General features: G+C 42.1%; 2 pseudogenes across 1 annotated transcript; both read right to left on the bottom strand.

Moving 5' to 3' along the window:
• Positions 1-10395: 10395 nt before the first annotated feature.
• LOC102862180 lies at positions 10396-12527 on the bottom strand (annotated as a pseudogene). Its single transcript, XR_438821.1, has one exon. The product of XR_438821.1 is annotated as a heat shock protein 90kDa alpha (cytosolic), class B member 1 pseudogene (transcript).
• A 5002-nt stretch (positions 12528-17529) lies between these two features.
• Positions 17530-18304, bottom strand: LOC102861777 (annotated as a pseudogene).
• Between the last annotated feature and the right edge of the window lie 2815 nt (positions 18305-21119).

The raw sequence follows: 21119 nt of genomic DNA, 5'->3' as shown, positions 1-21119 counted from the left end.
TATGCCATCTTTCTCAGTCTTCCCCCAACCCTGATGTCAGGCCAGTTTTACAACAGTGTCACTATGCAGTATTTGTCCTTTTGTGACTGAGATATTTCACTCAGCATAATGTCCTCCAGGGTCACCCATTTTATATAATATTTCATGAGTTCCTTGTTTTTTAGAGCAGCATAGAATTCCATTGTGTGAATATACCACAGTGTCTCAATCCATTTGTTTGTTGATGGGCACTTGGGTTGTTTCCAACTCTTTGCTATGGTGAACAAAGCCACAATAAACATGGGTGTGCATATATCTGCTTGGGTGGCAGCTACGCTTTCTTTAGGGTAAATTACCATTAGTGGAATTGCTGGGTCAAATGGTATTTCTATTTGCAAATTTTGAGAATGTGCCATACCTTCTACCCTAGTGGTTGCACCATTTTATACTGCCACCAACAGTGAATAAGGGTTCTGATTTCTCCACAACCTCGCCAGCATTTGTTGCTTGCTGTTCTGTTAAATTTTGCTTTTCTGACTGGGGTAAGATGATATGTCAGAGTTGTTTTTGATGAAGCCTTCACTGCTTCTCCACATTGTTAAGTATGATACACTTTCAGGGACTGACCTCTCCTGATAACATGACCTGATTATTGTTGTTGTTGTTGTTGTTATGTGCCATCAAGTCGCTTGCGACTCATAGCACAACAGCTCTAAACCCTGCTCTATCCTGCGCCAACCGCACCGCCTCTGACACACCCATTCCGATTACCCCAGTCACCGAATCAATCCATCTCATAGAGGGTCTTCCCCTCCTGCGCTGTCCCTCCACCCTCCCAAGCATGATGTCCCTCTCCAAGGACCCATCCCTCCTGGCAACATGTCCAAAGTATGTCAGACGAAGCCCCAGAATCCTTGCCTCCAAGGAGTAGCTTGGTTTAATCCTCTCCAAGATGGATCTGTTTGTTTTCCTGGCAGCCCAGGGTACGTTCAGTACCCTTCTCCAGCACCACAGCTCAAAAGCATTCACTCTCCTTCTGTCCTTCCTAGTCATTGTCCAACTCTCTGATGCATAACAAGCGATTGCAAATACCATGACGTGTATCAGGCGCACCTTAGTCTCCAGAGAGACACTGTTGCTCCTGAGTACTTTAGAGAGGTCCCTAACAGCAGACTTTCCCATTGTGATACGCTTTTTGATTTCCTGACTGCTGGTACCAAGAGTGTTAACTGTGGAGCCGAGCAAAGTGAAGCTGTGAACACTCTCAATCTCTTCGTCATCCATCCTGACGCTGCCAATTGGTCCAGTGGCGAGAATCTTTGTCTTCTTGACGTTGAGCCTTAGTCCATACTGAAGGCTGCAGTCCTTGACCCTTCGCAGCAAGTGCATGAGGTCCTCCTCAGTTTCAGCAAGCAAGGTTGTGTCATCTGCATAACGGAAATTGTTGATAGATCTTCCACCAATCCTGATGCCACAATTCTCCTCATAGAGCCCAGCCTCTCGGATAATCTGCTCTGCATACATGTTGAAAAGGTATGGAGACAGGATGCATCCCTGGCGTACACCCTTCCCTATTTTGAACCATGCAGTGTTACCCTGCTCTGTTCTGACTACTGCCTCTTGGTCCAAGTATAGGTTTCGTATTAGCACAATTAAATGTTCTGGGATTCCCATTTTCCTCAAGGGTTAATGACAATTTGTTTTGATTCACACAGTCAAATGCCTTTGCATAATCAATGAAACACAGATAGACATTCTTCTGGTATTCCCTGCTTTCAGCCAAGATCCATCTAACATCAGCAACGATATCCCTAGTACCACGACCCCTTCTAAACCCAGCCTGGACTTCCGGCAGTTCTCTGCTGATGTGCTGTTCTAATCGTTTTTGGATGATCTTCAGCAGAATCTTGCTTGCATGTGAAATCAATGACACTGTTCTGTAGTTTCCACACTCAATCTCTCCACCCTCGCCTCTAAGGAGTACCCCAGCTGCACTTCTACCAAGACAGATTTGTTATTCTGAGCTATTAAAAATTCTTTGCCAAAAAAAAAAAAATTAAAAAAAAAATAAAATAAAAATTCTTTGCCAACACCACAATTCAAAGGCACCGATTCCTCTTTGGTCTCATTCATTTATCCATTTCCAATTAGCCTTCAGTTAACACGTTGCCGCAAATGACAGCAAATGTGTTTCTAAGCACGGTCGTCAATTTAAAAGTATGCAGCAATGTGTTAAGCAAAACATTTAGTTACTCAAGCCTATGGACCCAAATCATTCTATTAAGGTCTATTGTTGTTAGGTGCTGGCGAGTTAAGTACAACTCAGCAATCTTGTGAACAACAGATCTGAACCTTGTCCTATCTGTGCCATTCTCGTCTCTAATGCACTTGAGCCCATTGCTACAGTCACTGTGTAAATCCATCTCATCAAGGGTCTTCCTTTCTTTCCCTGTCCCAAGCATCATGTCCCTCTCCAAGGAATAGCCTCTCCTAGCAACATGCCCCAAGTATGTGAGATGAAGATTCATTAACATGTGATCATAATAATGATAAGCTATGCATTTTGTCCTACCTGAAGCCTTTCAATAATTTTTGTACTTCCTTTTTTTGTAATTTCCCCCCATACTTTACTGCTTATAATAGTGGAAAGTCAAGAAAGGAGAGGAAGACCCTCAATGAGATAGATTGGCTCAGGGACTATAATGGTTGACTGAACCACAGAAGAGATTGTGAAGAGGGTACAGGGTTAGGCAGGGGTTCATTCTTTGATACATGGGGTCACTATGCTTCAGAGTCAACTCAACAGCACCTGACAAAATTCAATGAGTTAACTGACATCCAAGCAGATATATGCACACCCATGTTTATTGCGGCCTTGTTCACAATAGCAAGGAGTTGGAAACAACCTAAGTGCCCATCAACAAACAAATGGATAGAGAAGCTGTGGTATATTCACACAATGGAATACTATGCTGCATTGAAAAACAAGGAACTCATGCAATATTATTCAAAATGGGTGAGCCTGGAGGACATTATGCTGAGTGAAATATCTCAGTCACAAAAGGACAAATACTGCATAGTGCCACTGTTATAAAACTGGCCTGACATCGAGGTTGAGGGGAGACTGGGAAAGATGGGTTCAATAATGTATACTGCATTGAAACAGATGAGGGAGAAAACTGTTTAAAAGGGATACGTGCTTAGGTATTTTTGTCATGATAGGTGTCTAGAGCGAAGGATACATGGTGGAATGGACCTAGGGGAGGGCTTGTAAAAGAATGAAAGAATTTTTGTTTTACTTTTACAAGAGGGTAGTGTACGGGGGGGAGGTTTGGGAGGGGAGAAAAGTGCAACAATGAATGAATGGAAATCCAAAGTCTCTGTAAATTTTTACTGAAATTAATACTAAATTTAAAAAAAAATTCAATGAGTAACTCACATCCATAAAACATAGGCCTGACTTAAAGTTCAGTTCTGACTTTCCATTTCAGACCAGGGACTTATTTCTTATCGCATCTGGCCTCTGGAGCAAAATACCTAGTTTTCTCCACAGTAGGCAGACACTGTCTTTGGTTTCTATCAGATGGCCCTTGGAGTAACTGAGGAGCTCTAGTCCAGCATCTCCAGGCCACACGGGAAAATGTGTGCCAACAAATGAAGGCTGGAGACCAGACCAAAGAAGATTTACCTGGAAAGGAATGTCAACTAGCCTCAGGAGGCAGGATTTGGTCAACATGCAGGATTAGCCAATAAGAGCCGGGAACTCTAAGGCTCAAAGAACTTTCTGGTCAGGACGGGGTGGGTGATGTGCCATCTCTGAGTCAACAAGGCAGCTCCTCATTGGAAACCTTGCTTGCCCATGTATCTCTTACAGTGATTCTGATTTAGATAATAAAACCAAGGCATTTCCCATTATTTCAGTATCATTCTGGAGACTAAGGTGCGGGTGATACAAGCCAAGGTCTTTACAATCACTTGCTATGCATCAGAGAGTTGGACAGTGACTCGGGAGGATAGAAGGAGAAGTGACGCCTCTGGGCTGTGGTGTTGGAGAAGAGTATTGAATGTACCATGAACTGCTGGGAAAACAAACAGGCTCATCCTGGAGAGGGTAAAGCCAGGCTGCTCCTTGGAGGCAAGGATTCTGAAGCTTCATCTAACATACTTTGGACATGTTGTAAGGAGGGACCAGTACTTGGAGAGGGACATCATGCTTGGGAAGGTGGAGAGACAGCACAGGATAGGAAGACCCTCTATGAGATGGATTGATTCAGTGACTAGGGTAATGGGGGTAGGTGTGTTGGAGACAGTGAGACTGGCACAGGGTAGAGCAGGGTTTACGGCTGTTGTACAGAGGGTCGCTATGAGTCACAGTCAACAACATGTGAAAGTTGGACAATGAGTAAAGAAGATGAAGATGAAGCCTTTGAAGTGTGGTGTTAGTGAAGAATAATGACTACAGCGTGGACTGCCAGAAGAACAAACATCTCTCTCTTGAAGGAAATACAACTAAGGTGTTCCTTAGAGGCAAGGATGGTAAAGCTTTGTCTCTTATATTTTGGACATGTTGTCAGGACGAGTCAGTCTTTGGGAAAGGGCATCATGCTCAGGAAACCCTCAGTGACGTGGATGGACATAGTGACTGCAGCAATGGGCTTGAGCACGGCTCATGAGGAAAATGCAGGCCAGGGCAAGGTTTCAAAGTGTTGACAGGATCAGAATCTACCCAAGAGTCCCTTACAACAACAACATTATAATAAGGCTGATAATTTGTAAGTATAATTTTTTCTGTGAGTCATCCTAATAAATTAACAAACCCTATGGACTGTGTCCTTTTTTTTAACTTGTGAGTTCTAACCAAGCTCCAGGTGGCTTGGGCCCAAGAGTGTTGTGTGGGCAGAAATGATGGAGTGGGAAAGCAGAGAAGTGCTTGATCTCTGCCCTATAAGAATCAACTTTGTGCTGATTCTTAATCCACTGAGTTACTATCTTAGCCTTTGTGATTAAAAGTTGGGTGGGCTCAAAGACCCGTTTGCTATTAGAGTTACAATTAGAGTTAGTGTCAGTTTGTGGTGTTTGGGGAGAATATTATTTTAATTGGTACAGCACTTGTCTGCCAGTTTGCTGTACTGAGATAACTTGTGGGTTGCTACGATACTGAAAACTTGCCCACTGATGTGTCAAATGCCATAAAGGTTACCCATGGTGGACAGATTTTAGGAGAGATCCCAGATTAAGACAGACTAGGAAGCAAGATTGGCCATCCAATTCTTAAATAATAGGTCTTTGAAAACCCTATGAACTACTATTAGTTCATAGTTAGGAATTCATACTGTTAGGAATGTGGATAGTTTATAGTAGTTGGCGTGGAGGCCAGATTGGAAGTCAGTCAAAATGAGGAAAAATAATGGCTAACATCATTTAATATTTGGAAAATGGAATGTATGTAGCTTGAATGTGAGAAAAACTAGAAATTTTGAAAAATGAATTGGAATGCATAAACATCAACATTCTAGACCTTAGTGAGATGAGATGGACTTGCTTTGCCCATTTTGAATCAGATAATCATATTGTATACTCTGCTGAGAATGCAAAACAGAAGAATTGTGTTGCGTTCATAGTCAAAAAGTCTATTTCAAGGTCTATTTTGAAATACAATGTAGTGAGCGAATAAGATATTATCCATACACATACAATAATATGACTATTATTAAAATATACACTCCTACATACAGACACAAAGAGGAAGAAATTGAAAATTTTTACCAAATCTTGCAGTGCAAAATTGACCAAATATGCAATCGAGATGCATTAATGATAATTGGTGATTGGAACAGAAAAGTTGGAAACAGTGAAGAAGGAATAGTAGTTGGAAAATAATGGCTGGTGACAGAAATGAGGCTGGAAATAGAATGATCAAATTTTGTATTTTCAATTATTTATTCATTGCAAATATCTTTTTTTAAAAGACACAAACAATGACTTTATACATCGATCTCACCTGATGGGTTGCATCAGAATCAGATTGACTACATCTGTGGAAGGAATTATTGGAGAAGCTCAATACCAGCAGCCAAGACTAGGCCAGGTGTGGACTGTGGGTCAGACAATCAATTACTCATGCAAGTTCAAATTGAAGCCAAAGAAAACAAAAATGAGTCTACAAAAACCAAGATATTATTTTGAATCTATTCCATCTGAATTTTGAGATGATCTTAAGAATAGGTTTGGGGGCTCTGGTGGCCTTGTGGCAAGAAGCTGTGGTTCTAATCCACTGGATGCTCTGCTGGAGAAGGAGGGGCAATTTCCTCCTGTGCCAGTCAGATCCGACTCAATGGTACACAACAACAAAGAAGAAAAAGAGATAGAGAAAAATGCTTTTAAAAAAAAGAACAGATTTCACTGCAATCCCAGAGGTACAGTTCAAACCCACCAGCTGCTCTGCTGGAAAAGAAGGGGCAATCTCCTCCTGTACCAGTCAGATCCGACTCAATGGTACACAACAACAAAGAAGAAAAAGAGAGAAAAAGACTTTAAAAAAAAGAACAGATTTCACTGCAATCCCAGAGGTACAGTTCAAACCCACCAGCTGCTCTGCTGGAAAAGAAGGGGCAATCTCCTCCTGTACCAGTCAGATCCGATTTGATGGTGCACATAAAAAATAATAAAAAATTTTTTTTAAAAGAATAGATTTGAAGAATTGAACACCAATGATCTAAGACTAGATATCGAGGATATCATCCATGAAAGAGCAAAAGGTCATTACAAAGAGGAGAAAGGAAAAACAAAAATGGACGTCAGAAGATATAAAAAATTGTTCTCAAGTGCTGAGAAACCAAAATAAAGGGGAAACGTGCTGAAGCAGAAGATCTGAGAAGATTTCAAAGGGCAGCTTGAGAAAACAAAGTATTACAATGGAATGTGTAGAGAGCTGGAATTGGAGAATAAAAGGGGAAGAATTCACTTTGCATTTCTCAAGCAGAGAGAACTGAAAAACGAAGTTAAGCTTCTAGTTTCAATATTGAAAAATGTTATGAGCAATATATTGAGGACCCAGAAAACATCAAAAGAAGATAGAGGGAATACACTGAGTCATTGTACCAAAAAGAACTGACTGACACTGAAAAGTTTCAGGAAGTACCATATGAACAAGAGCCAATGGCAAAGAAGGAGGAAGTGAAAGCTGCATTGAAGACAGTGATAAAAAAATAAGGTCCCGGGAATCAATGGGATACCAATTGACTTGTTTCATTTAACAGATGCAGCCCTGGATGCACTCATCAATCTATGCCAGGAAATTTGGAGGACAGCTCTCTGGCCAGTGGATTGGAAGAGGTCCATATTTCTTCCCATTCCCAAGAAAGGTTATCTAACAGAATGTAGAAACTATTGAACATATCATTAATATCACATACAAGCAAAATACTGCTGAAGATCATTAAAAAACAGCTACAACAGTGCATATAGATAGGGAACTGCCAAAAGTTCAAGCAGGATTTAGAAGAGGTCATGGTGCCATGCATATCATTGCTGATGTCAGATTAATCCTGGCTGAAAGTAAAGAATACCAGAAGAATGTTTATTTAAGTGTTATTGACTATGCAAAAGCATTTGATTGTGTGGATCATAACAAGTTATGGCTAACCTTGAGAAGAATGGGAATCCAGAGGAATTCATTCTTCTCATGAGAAACCTAGACCTAGACCGGGAGGCTGTTGTGTGAACAAAGCAAGGAAACACTGTTGTTATGTGCTGTCGAGTCATCTATGACTCTTAGCGACACTATGTACAACAGCTTTGAAGCCTACCGTATCTTGAGACAGTCTAACTGACTCTGACACACCTACCCCTATTGCCCCAGTTACTTTATCAATCCATCTCATCTGAGGTCTTCCTCTTCTGCACTGTCCCTCCAGCCTCCATGATTTTAAAATTAGGAAGGGTGTGCATCAAGGTTGTATTCTCTATATATACCGATTCAATCCGTATGCTGAGCAAATTATTCGAGAAGCTGGGCTCTATGAAGAGGAATATGGCATCAGGAATGAAGGGAGATTCATCAATAACCTGCATTATGCAAATGACACAACCTTGCTTGCTGAAAGTGAGAACTTGAAGAACACTTGTTACAGAGAATCAAAGAATACAGCCTTCAATATGGTGGCTTGCATCTCAATGTCAAGAAGACCAAGATTCTTAACCACTGAACCAATAGGCAACATCATGATAGATGGAGAAAAGATTGAAACTGTCAACAACTTCATCTTACTTGGATCTACAATTAACACACTTGGTACCAGCAGTCAGGCAATCAGGAGACATATTGCACTAGGAAAGTCTGCAGTTAGGGACCTCTCTAAGTAATTGAGGAGTTATGATGTCAGTTTGAGGACGAAGGTGCGTCTGATTCGTGCCATCATCTTTCCGATTTCTTACTATGCATCTGAAAGCTGGACTGTGAATAGGTATGACTGAAGAAGAATTGATGCCTTTGAACTGTGGTGTTGGAGAAGAGCACTGAATATCCCATGGATGGCCAAGAGAACAGAAAAATATTTTTTGGAAAAGGAGCAGCAGCCAGTGCTCTTTAGAAGCAAAGAGGATGAGGCTTTTCCTCACATACTTCAGGCACAGTGCTAGGAGGGGCTATTTCTTGGAGAGGGGCATGATGCTTGGAAAAGTGGAGAGTCAGTGAAGGAGAGGAAGACCCTGACCAGGTGGATTGACACAATGACTGCTGCAGTGGGCTCTAGTGTTCCAGGAGGTGAGAGGATGGCACAAGATAGAGCAGGGTTCCGATCTGTTTAGCCGTAGGGTCTCTATGGGTCATACTCAACTCGATGGCACCTAGCAACAACAGCCATCTTAGACTCAAATGTGTTCATCTCTAGACCCTATAGTGCTATTTCACCAAACTTAGACCCTTTCTAATTATGCACTTCACTGTTATAAACTACTACATTCATTTTCCTAAAACATTGATCTAGATGTTACATTCTCTTGCCCCAAGAACTCACAGTATCTTGCAATATCCATAGGATTTAAACCATAATCCAAATAAGTCTCTGTCTGTTCCTTCCCTGGTGTTTCTGTTAATTGTTTTTATTGCCCCTTCTAGTGGCATACTGAAGAGCAATGGTGTCACTCTGGAGACTAAGGTGCTTCTGATACAGGCCATGGTCTTTGCAATCACTTGTTATGCATCACAGAGTTGGACAATGACTAGGGAGGACAGAAGGACAATTGATGCCTTTGAGCTTTGGTGTTGGAGAAGAGTATTGAGGGTACCATGGACTGCTAAGACAACAAACAGATTCATTCTGGGAAGGGTTAAACCAGGCTGCTCCTTGGAGGCAAGGATTCCGGGGCTTCATCTGACATACTTTGGACTTGTTGTAAGGAGGGACCGGTCCTTGGAGAGGGACATCATGCTTGGCAGGGTGGAGGGATAGTCAGGAGAGGAAGACCCTCTATGAGGTGGATTGATTCAGTGACTGGGGTAATCGGGATGTGTGTGTCAGAGGCAATGCGATTGGCACAGGATAGAGCAGGGTTTAGGGCTGTTGTACATAGGGTCGCTATGAGTCGCAAGCGACTTGATGGCACATAACAACAACAACCGTGGGTTCTGACTTATTTCAATTTGGCAAAACAGAATAGAACCCTCTCCAATCCCGCACCACCCTCACAATCTTGACTGTTTCTAAGCCCATTGTTTCAAGCCTGCATCACTCCACTTCATTGAGAGTGTTCCTCCCCTCCTGCTGACCTTCCACTTTTCCAGGCGTGGTGTACTTTTCCACGGACTGACCTCACCTGGTAACATGCCCCAAGTATGAGTGACAAAGCATCACCATCCTCACCGTCTAGGGAGTGCTCCTCTGTCCTGATCCTTCCGTGTCACATAAAGGTTCCAACAAAACTGTACCTTTAGCTTTTCCCCTTGCCTGAAAATATCTTTTCCCTCCTTCCTTCTTCCAAACCTGTTCTGCAACACATAGTGTAAGCCGCATCTTCACCAAGCCTTTCCCATGCTTTTGGAATTTCAACCAATAATTCAGGATCCTTGGCTGATTTCAGGGAGTGCTTTGGTTTCGGTTTTTATGCACAGGTTGTTGTGGGGTTTTTTCCCCCGTTTTTAATACAAATTTTTTTTTTACTGTCTAAAATGTCATCTTCTTTATTTTGCATACTTTAATTTTCAGAACAAAATAAACAAAACTCACAATACACAATATCCCACCTCATTCTTGAGGTTGAGGCTAGAGTTACATCCTGTCTTAACACACAGGACAGGAAAGAAAAATACTAGCTATCAGCAGATGGAGCCAGATGGGAGAGGGCAACTCAAGGCCGCTGTGGGAGACACAGGGATGATTTACAGCGGCAATGGGGTGTTACAGTAGGAACTTTTAATCAACTTCTTCCATGCGAGGTGCATCCAGCACTGGGTTCCTCAGCAGTCACCTCATCTTCATCAACGCCTAAGCCTAGCTTGATCATGCGGTAGATGCGGTTGGAGTGAGTCTGGGGATCCTCAAGGGAGAAACCAGAAGAGAGCAGTGCGGTTTCAAACAGCAGCACCACCAGGTCCTTAACAGCTTTATCATTCTTGTCTGCCTCGGCTTTCTGTCTCAGTGTTTCAACAATTGGATGATCGGGGTTAATCTCCAAGTGCTTTTTAGCCATCATGTAGCCCATCGTCGAGTTGTCCCGAAGTGCCTGTGCTTTCATGATCCGCTCCATATTGGCTGTCCAGCCGTATGTGCTAGTCACGATGCAGCAGGGTGAAGATACAAGCCTATTGGAAATTGTCACCTTCTCGACCTTCTTATCCAAAATTTCCTTCATGAGCTTACAGAGATTCTCAAACTTGGCCTTGCTCTCCTCCATTTTCTTTTTCTCCTCTTCATCCTCAGGTAGTTCTAGGCCCTCTTTGGTGACAGAAACCAGGCTTTTCCCATCAAATTCCTTGAGCTGTTGCACACAGTACTCGTCGATAGGTTCAGTCATATACACAACCTCAAAGCCCCGCTTGCGCACTCGTTCCACAAAAGCGGAGTTGGCCACCTGCTCTTTGCTCTCACCAGTGATGTAATAAATGGACTTCTGGGTCTCCTTCATGTGGGACACATATTCTGAGAGAGAGGTCATCTCATCTCCAGACTGGGAAGTGTGACAGCGAAGTAGCTCAGAAAGGCGACGCCGGTTAGTAGAATCTTCATGTATCCCAAGCTTCAGGTTTTTAGAGAATGCCTCATAGAATTTCTTATAGTTCTCCTTGTCTTCTGCCAACTCAGAGAAGAAGAGCTCAAGGCACTTCTTGACAATGTTTTTGCAGATGACCTTCAAGATTTTGCTCTGTTGCAGCATTTCACGAGAAATGTTGAGGGGCAGATCCTCTGAGTCAACCACACCACGGATGAAGTTCAGATACTGTGGTATCAACTCATCACAACTGTCCATGATGAACACACGACGAACATAAAGTTTAATGTTATTCTTCTTTTTCTTGTTCTCAAAGAGATCAAAGGGAGCCCGGCGAGGGATAAAGAGCAATGCCCTGAATTCCACCTGGCCCTCTACTGAGAAGTGCTTGACTGCCAAGTGGTCTTCCCAGTCATTAGTGAGACTCTTGTAGAACTCTCCATATTCCTCCTGTGTGATGTCATCAGGATTTCTGGTCCAAATGGGCTTAGTCTTGTTCAATTCTTCCCTATCAATGTACTTCTCCTTAATTTTTTTTGTTTTCTTTTTCTTGTCTTTACCAGTGTCATCCTCCTTATCTGAACCCACATCTTCTATCTTGGGCTTCTCTTCGTCATCCTTCTCTTCCTCTTTCTCACCTTTCTCTTCTTCTGCCTCATCGTCATGGATTTCCTTCTCTCGTTCTTTCTCCAGATAGAGGGTGATGGGGTAGCCTATGAACTGTGAGTGCTTCTTCACTACTTCTCTGACTCGTCTCTCTTCTAAGTATTCTGTCTGTTCTTCTTTAAGGTGCAAAATGACTTTAGTACCCCGAGCAATGGGCTCACCATGGTCAGCACGAACTGTGAAGGAACCCCCAGCTGACGACTCCCAGGCATACTTCTCATCATCATTGTGTTTTGTGATCACTACCACTTTCTCTGCCACCAGACAGGCAGAATAAAAGCCAACCCCAAACTGACCGATCATGGAGATGTCTGCACCAGCCTGCAGAGCCTCCATAAAGGCTTTGGTACCAGACTTGGCAATTGTTCCCAAGTTATTTATGAGATCAGCCTTGGTCATGCCAATGCCTGTGTCCACAAGAGTCAAAGTACGTTCCTGGGGATTAGGGATGATGTCAATTTTCAGCTCTTTCCACTGTCCAGCTTGGAAGGGTCTGTCAGGCTCTCATAGCGAATCTTGTCCAATGCATCAGAAGCATTAGAGATCAACTCTCTAAGGAAAATTTCCTTGTTGGAATAGAAGGTATTGATGATAAGAGACATAAGTTGGGCAATCTCTGCCTGAAAGGCAAAGGTCTCCACCTCCTCCTCTCCATGGTGCACTTCCTCAGGCATCTTGATGAAAAGGGTTCCAAGTACCAAAGAGGCGAGGGCAGGGTCTAAGAGCAGGCCACACGAGAGCCACCAGCTGCGCGGGGGTGACTCAAGAGCCCCGTTTTTAATATAAATTTTAATGAAAATTTACAGAGACTTTGGATTTCCACTCATTCATTGTTGCACTTTTCTCCCTGCCCACCCTTCCCCTCCCCAAGTACACTCATCTCTTTGAAAAAGAAAAGAACAATTCTTTCACTGTTAATACAATCCCTCCCCCCAAGTCCACTCCACTATGCAGCCTTCATCTGGGCTCCTGTCATGACAAAAAATACCTAATCACATATCCTTTCTAAACAGTTTTCTCCTTCATCTGTTTCAATGCAGTATACATTATTTATCCCTTCTTTCTCAGTTTTCAGGTGTGTTTTGCAACTTAAAAAAAAAACCCAACAAAACACACCAACCCTTATACAGTACATTCTCTCCCTAGGAGACTTGCTAGTCTTGCCATTAAACTGAGCAGAATCAGCAGCAGAAATTGAGACTCTCAAACCAGCAAAGAAGCAGAGAATCCAGCACTCCCTTCTGAACCACATTCTTGCTTCAGCCAGATCTACAGGTATAGCAGCTACAGTCGAGAACCAGAGACCCGACATGAGACAGTGCAGACCTTGGTACAGTAGCCCCACTGAGCCAGAGCCTTTGCTCAGGCTTGTTGGAGAACTGAGTTGGGTGGCATGGGCAGGGGTGGGGGCATGTGGAGGAGCCATCATTAGCAGGTAATAGCTTTGTAACACTCACTAAAGCCACAGGGCTGAAGGCTGAAGGACCTGCGAGCACATTTTGGAAGCTGCACTGACAGAGTAGTTGTAGTCTATTGTTGTTGTTATTAAGTGCCTTCGATAGCAACCCTATGAACAAAAGACCTGGACACTTGTATAACTTTCATCCTTTTCTCCAGGTTCATAGAATTTCAGAGACAAGCTATTTTGGAGGTGGATGCCACTCCTGCTTCCAAGCTTGTTTTAATCAGGGAGCTCCACCAAACGCTGTCCACCATGAGTAACCATTATCGCATTTGACACATCAGTGTCACAGTGTTCAGCTTCACAGTGTCACAGTTTCCTCTCTGTACAGCAAGTGGACTGGCCAGGGCTATAAGACCCAGAAGAATGTTTCACCAAAAACTATTAAAGACAGACCAGAGGGCCACAAGCCCACCAGCCCTACAGGATTTTAAGCTACCGCCTGCAGGCTCCGCCCTTACTTCCCCTTAGTCTAAGGCTCTGAGCCGCCCACCCACTTTTGAAAGGCAAAAATAACAGTAACACACAGCGAAGAGAACCCCAGGAATTTCCCTTGTCTTGACTGCCATCAAGTCAAGCCGCCAACAAGATGCCAGCTATCCCACCAGTTAGCCAGCTGACTTCCAGAATGGAGGGAGACCCCAGCCCCCAACCCTCATGAAAGATTTTAAGCCATCTCCTGGAGCAGGCTCCTCAGGCTACACCCTTACTTACCCCTAGTCTAAGGCTCTGGGCCTCCCATCCATCTGAAATATATCCTTTTGACTTCCCTAATAAACTCCATAATTGAGAGTATGGTTCTGTGTGCTTTGTGAGATATTGCAATAGATCTGGGACCCCGTAGAACAGTAAGATCAGTGTTCTAATTAGTAGAAAGAAGTTGAGTAGCATCAACTCTGCTGAACAATTAGAGTGTTATTGCAATTAGTAGAAGTACAGTAGCAGGAATTGGTTTTCTGCTGTGGATATTGTTGAAGGGGCCAGTTCACCCATAGGGCACTGGTTGTTGTCATGAACTATTGAGTCAAAACTGATCCACAACAGGTTTTCAGAGGCAGTTTAATCACATGGGAGGAGATTGTTCTGTCTCCCATGGAGCAGCTGGTGGATTAGAACAGCATACCTTCGGGAAATCAGCACAGCTCATTGCTACTAGACCACCAGAGCTGACCATCCTCAAGCAGTCCTTGCTCCTTTTATACAAAAAAAGTTAAGAAGAATGTATCTGATTTTCTTATATTACTGACAAATGTGTGATAGCAAACGAATGCTAAGGTAGGGACACATATCCTTAACCATCACGATGTCAGGGTTAAGGATATGTGTCAGCTTGGCTGGGCCGTGATTCTCAGTGGTTTGGCAGTTACATAATGTGACGGGTAGTTATAAGATAGTATAGTCATACTCTGTTTTTTTATGTGATACCATATGTAATTCATTTTTTTATTACACCAATTTTGCATAACAGCCTGCTGCCTAAAGCCTAAGCAGGTCCATAAATGAGGAGAAGGTATACTCAAGTATATCAGCATTTTTCATATTCAGATAGTAATTCACTAAGATGCTCAAACACATATTCTTTTTCTAAACTAAAGAAAACAGGTTTTGCTGCAAAGTGTTCTAGTGGTCAGGAGTTGTATTGCCCACTTAAAGTCAGGCTCTTTGAATCCACCAGCTGCTTCAGAGGAGAAAGATGGACAGTCTCATGTGATTTCCTGCCTCTGGAAATCTGCTAGAAGGTCAACTGTGAGTCAGTTCCAAGTGGACAGTCCAGAACAATACAAACCTCACAAAGAGAAACAGCAGACATGGGTTTCTGCAGGAACCACCTTGGAACTCTTCACTGGCTCACTATATGAAGTTACCAGTTTCAGATTTATCTTGTTGGACAAGCTGATTCTATTATTACAGTGTGACTTAGTACTTCTTATAGGACCAATATGACACTGGAAACAAATTTGGAAAAACCTCATAATACAATGTTCTCATTACAGCACTTAATTTTTTTTCCCCCTTCAGATTTGCAGAATGTTTTCAATCTCTTTGTGGAACAGATCATTCGGTAGGCTTGATTTTATGAGGAAGAATGTGGCATCAGGATTGCAGGAAGACTCATCAACAACCTGTATTATGCAGGTGATACAACCTTGCTTGCTGAAACTGAGGAGGACCTGAGGCATTTTCTGCAGAAGGTCAAAGACTTCAGTCTTCAACATGAATTGAAGCTCAACACCTGGGCCAGTTGGAAGCATCATGATAGACTGAGAAGAGATTGAGATTCTTAACAATTACAGCTTGCTTGGTTCCACAATCAACACTCTTGGCACCAGCAGTCAGGAAATCAAAGGATGAATTACACTGGGGAAATCTGTTGTCAGGGACCTCTCCGGAGTGCTGAAAAACAACGATGTCAATCTGGAGACTAAGGTATGCCAGGTCCCAGGCCACGGTCTTCACAATAACTTGCTATGAATCAGAAAGCTGGATAATGATTAAGGATGATAAAAGAAGAATCAATGCCTTTGAGTTGTGGTGCTGGTTAAGAGTAATGAACATACCATGGACTGCCAAGAGAACAAACAAGTCTGTCTTGGAGATGGTGAAACCAAGCTCCTTCTTGGAGGCAAGGATTTAGAAGCTCTATCTGTCATACTTAGGGCATGTTTCTAAGAGGGACCAGTCCTTGAAGAAGGACATTTTGCTTGGAGGGGTGGAGGGACAGCACAAGACAGGAAGACCCTAGTTGAATTGAATTGACTCAATTATTGAGGTAATGAGAGTAGGTGTGTCAGAGACGATAAGATTTGCTCAGCATAGGTCAGGGTTCAGAGCTATTGTACATAGGGTCAGTATGAGTCGCAGGCAACTAGAAGGCACTTAACAACAATGATAACAACATTGACACACACAACCTAGATTACTAAATTTTGATGTGTTTTCAAGTAGAAATTAATTTTGTTTTTAAAGCATTTTATTCTTTCTCAAATATCTGTTAAGTATGTTTAACATCTAAAATAAAATCATCTGTGTGCACCCTGAAAAAAAATCTATTAAGTAGATACAGTATTTGTTGTTGTTAAGTGCCATCAAATCATTTGCAATTCATAGCGATCCTACGTACAACTCTGAACCCTGCCCCATCCTAAGCCAATCTTACATCTCCAACACACCTACTCCCATTATCCCAGTCATTGAGTCAATCCATCTCATCCAGGGTCTTCCTCTTTTGCGCTGTCTATCATCCCTAGTCTTTGTCCAGCTTTTTGATGCATAGCAAGTAATAAGAGAAGCTGGAGTATATGAAGAAGAATGTGGCATCAGGATTGAAGGAAAACTCATCTATAATCTTCAGTATGCAGATCATACAACCTTGCTTGTTAAAAGTGAGGAAAACTTGAAGCACTTGCTGCAGAAGATCAAATATTAGAGCCTTCAATATGGATTGTATCTCAACATCAAGAAATAAAAAATCCTCACCGTTAGACTTACAGGCAACATCGTTATAGATGGAGACAAGATTGAAACTGACAACAACTTTATCTTAACATGGATCCACAACCAATACCCTTGCTACCAGCAGTCAGATCAGGAGACATATTGCACTGGAAAAGTCTACAGCCAGGGACCTCTCCAAATTATTTAGGAGTAATGATGTATGTTTGAGGACTGATTCAGGCCACGGTCTTTTCAGTCCTGTGCTATCCTGCCAAGTGCTTGACAATGAATAAGGATGACAAAAGAATTTATGCCTTTGAGTTGTGGTGTTGGAGAAGAGGACTGAATATCCACAGACTGCAAAAGAACAAACTGATAAGTCTTGGAGAAGGAGGAGACAGAGTGCTTCTTGGAGGCAAGGGTGGTGATGCTTCATCTCACATACTTAGAGCGTGTTGCTAGGAGAGGCTATTCCTTAAAGAGGGACATCATGCTTGAAAAGGTGGAATGATGGCCAAGGAGAAGAAAGTTCTCTCAAGCACGTGGATTGACACGGTGACTGAAGCAATGGACTCAAGTGTGCCAGAGATTGTGAGGATGGCGCAGGATAGGACAGGGTTTAGATCTGTTGTTCATAGGCTTGTTATGAATTGTACTAGACAGTGCCTAACAATAACATCATGATGTTGGCTAGTATCTTTTTTTTAAATAAGACCAAGAAAAAGTTTAATGAAAATTGGATCAGAGGGTAAATAGTTTACATCTGAGTGTAATAGCAATTACAATAGATGGTGAAATACATGTTTCATACTGTCATCATCTGATTCAACATCTCCCTTCAAGATTTCCTTACCATATTTTTCTACTTCTCATATCTTTTGATATAATTCCATGTCTTTCTTTAGTTAAGTCACCAACCCAGCAGAGTTCTAGTTCAAAACCTTTGTCCTTAACTTCATCATGTACTGTAGAAATCATTTTTGCAACTTCTTGGACAACATCACAGAAAGTCATTTCTTTCATCCTGAAGCTTTTCAATCTCTGTCTTTGCAGCTTGCCTGGCTTTACCGATAGCACAGTTGCAGTAGCCATGTGAAATACCCTATGGGTCAGTCCCGCAGAATTACACACCATGAGTCACTGTAAGAGTCCAATGTGAACCTGCAGCCAGAAGGTCTACCAGCACTGCGGGGTGTATATGCATGTACCCACATGACCCCTCTGTCTGCAGGATGTTTTAGAGGAATGCTATGGCTGCAGTTTGACCTAAAGTTCAAAGCTTCTTCTCTTGCTTTGCCTGCCAAAGAATGAGCATCGACCAGCAAGCCCGCTCCTGCCTTTCCAACATGCCGATCAACATTAAAAAGTCGTTTCCTGGACTGCCTTGATAAAGTTTAGAAAGGACTAACTTTTCTACCCCAAAGACAACACCACCTTTACACCTGATCCCAATAGCTGTACTGCTATTTTCCACAGCCTTCTTAGCATATTCAACTTGAAAAACTCTTCCATCAGGTGAAAATGCAGGTCATACCCAGTGCTGATAGAGTGCATCATGATAAAACTTGGCTAGTATCTTGAAATATAACTGCTCTTAGAAAGTCTTTTCAGGGAGCTCTGGTGGCCTAGTGGCAAGAAGCTGCACTGCAATCCCAGAGGTGCACGGTTCAAATCCGCCAGATGGGGTGCTGGAAAAGGAGGGACAATTTCCTCCTGTTCCAGTTAGATCTGATTTGACGGTACATGCACAAAAAAATAAATAAAAAAATAGAAAGTCTTTTCAAAGTCTTAAAATAAAGCATTATGCTTAGTGTTTACACATACTTTGCTGTTGTTACATCAAGTCAGACTGTAAATAGGTGGATTCGAACCATCTGCATTTGGGTTAACAATGAAATTCTATACTCACTAGGCCACCAGAGCTCTCTAGGTACCATTATTCCCTTTTTCCAAAGGAGAAGACTAAGTGTCAGTACTGAAATTAGATACCCCAATTGTCACTCTACAGCTAGGAGTTAGCAGAAACAAATCAGGGTCTTCTCAAAAGGGAACCTTCTACAAGTAATATAAAATAAACCTGTTTCGGGGAGCTCTGGTTGCCTAGTGGTAAGGAACTGCAACTACAATCCCAGAGGCGCACAGTTCGAATCCACCAGTTGCTCTGCCGGGGAAGGAGGGACAATCTCCTCCTGTACCAGTCAGATCTGATTTGACGGTACACTCACACAAAAATAATAAAATAAAAATTAAAAAACAACAAAAACCTATTTCAAACTATACATTTATAAAAGGGGAGGACTAGCAATTTTGGTGAACTAAGCATATATCTTAAAATCTTTCAAGATTTTTTTAATTTAAAACAAGCAAAACAAACTCATAGAATGGAAGAAAATTCTGATAAAAGATTTGGGTCTAAAATATACGAAGTACTCGTAAAACTGTATAATGAAAAGATGAATAATCTGATAAAAAATAGACAAAGGACCAGAATGTACATTTCTAAAATAAATAAATAAGCAGGACTTGAATGTATGTTGCAGAAGATCAAAAACTACAGCCTTCAATATGGATTCCATTTGCACATCAGGAAAACAAGAATCCTCACCACTGGGTCAATAAGCAGAATTGTGATAGTTGGGGGGGAAAGTGAAATTGTGAACAATTTCATCTTGTTCAGATAGATGCACAATTAACACTCATGACACTAGAAATCAGGACATCAAAACCCAAGTTGCACTGGGAAAATCTGTTAGGAACCTCTCTAGAGTGCTCAAGAGCAACAGTATCTTTTTAGAGATGAAGGTGTACTTGATTCAGGGCATGATTTTCTCAGTTGCTATACATCTGAGACCTGGACAATAAATACAGATGACAGAAGAGTCAATGCCTTTGAGTTGTGGTGCTGGAGAAGAGTATCGACCATGGACTGACTACCAAGGGAGCAGACAGATCAGTCCTGGGGAGTGTGAAACAAGGTTGCTTCTTGGAGACAAGGCTTTTGTTTACTCAACATACAGATTGAGTGGATGTGGTGAAAGAATACAGTGCATCTTTCCTGATTTTCAACCGTGCCATGTCCTCTTGTGGGTTGAATGACTGCTTCTTGGTTCATGTTCAGGTTCTGCATAAGCAGAGCTAGGTGTTTTGGAATTCTCAGTCTCAGGGTTATTCATAATTTAGGAACATAAATAAATTTATGAATTTATTTAACTGTGTGGGTACACAGTTCAATTCCTCTGCAGAGTCAATAAAACACAAGTAGACAAGGCTTTTGAAACTCTGCCTCACATATTTTGGGCGTGTTATGAAGAGGAGAGTCCTTGGAGAAAGGCATCATGTTTAGAAGGGTAGAGGGTCAGCGCAGGAGAAGAAGATCCAGAATGAGATACACTGACTCACGGATCAGGTGTGTCAGAGACGGTGAGGCTGGCTCAGAATAGGGCAAGGTTCAGAACCATTGTTGCTGTGAGCTGTGAGTTACAGTTGACAACCCATAACAACAGTAACCATGCTGATGTTTGAAAAAATGCTTATGAAGCAGAAGAAAATGGAATAACACTCATTAAAGATAAATAAAATTTACATGTGGAAGGAAAAAAATAAGCAAATGGCCAATAAGCATGTAAATAGGTTCAGTGTCTTTGCTGTTGTTGAGTGCTGTCATGTGGATACAAGTTCAGCAATTCTGTATAGAAGAGATCAAAGCTTTGCCAGTCTGCACCATCTTCAAAATCTTTAATGTGCTTGAGCTCATTGGCACACTGATTGCAACAATGGGCTTCAGCAAATCAGAAATTCAGAGGGTGGCTCAGGACCAGCAAAGTTTTGACAATGTCACTATCTATCCTGATGTTGCCTTTGGATCAGTTGGTGTTTTTTTTTAATTCTTTTATTTTTTTTAATTTTTAATTTTTTAAATTTTATTTATTTATTTTTGTGTGTGCGCGCATGTGTGTGTGTGTGAGTGTGTGAGTGTGTGTGAGTGTACCGTCAAATCAGATCTGACTGGTACAGGAGGAGATTGTCCCTCCTTTTCCTGGCAGAGCATCTGGTGGATTCGAACCGTGTGCCTCTGGGATTGTACTTGCAGCTCCTTGCCACTAGGCCACCAGAGCTCCCCGGGTTGTTTTTTTTTAATTATTTTTTGTGCATGTACCGTCAAATCAGATCTGACTGGTACAGGAGGAAATTGTCCCTCCTTCTCTGGCAGAGCATCTGGTGGATTCGAACCGTGTACCTTTGGGATTGCAGTACAGCTTCTTGCCACTAGGCCACCAGAGCTCCCCCTTGATAAGTTTTTGAGGACTTTTGTTTACTTGATGTTGAGGTATAATCCATACCAAAGGCTATACTTATTAGATCTTTAGTA

The sequence above is a fragment of the Elephantulus edwardii genome, unplaced genomic scaffold, assembly GCF_000299155.1.
Source record: "Elephantulus edwardii isolate Elephantulus edwardi_28Jun2011 unplaced genomic scaffold, EleEdw1.0 scaffold00002, whole genome shotgun sequence".
NCBI classification, from domain to species: Eukaryota; Metazoa; Chordata; class Mammalia; order Macroscelidea; family Macroscelididae; genus Elephantulus; species Elephantulus edwardii.
The sequence above is the reverse complement of the archived record's forward strand: the minus strand, read 5'-3'. Positions and strand labels throughout refer to the sequence as shown.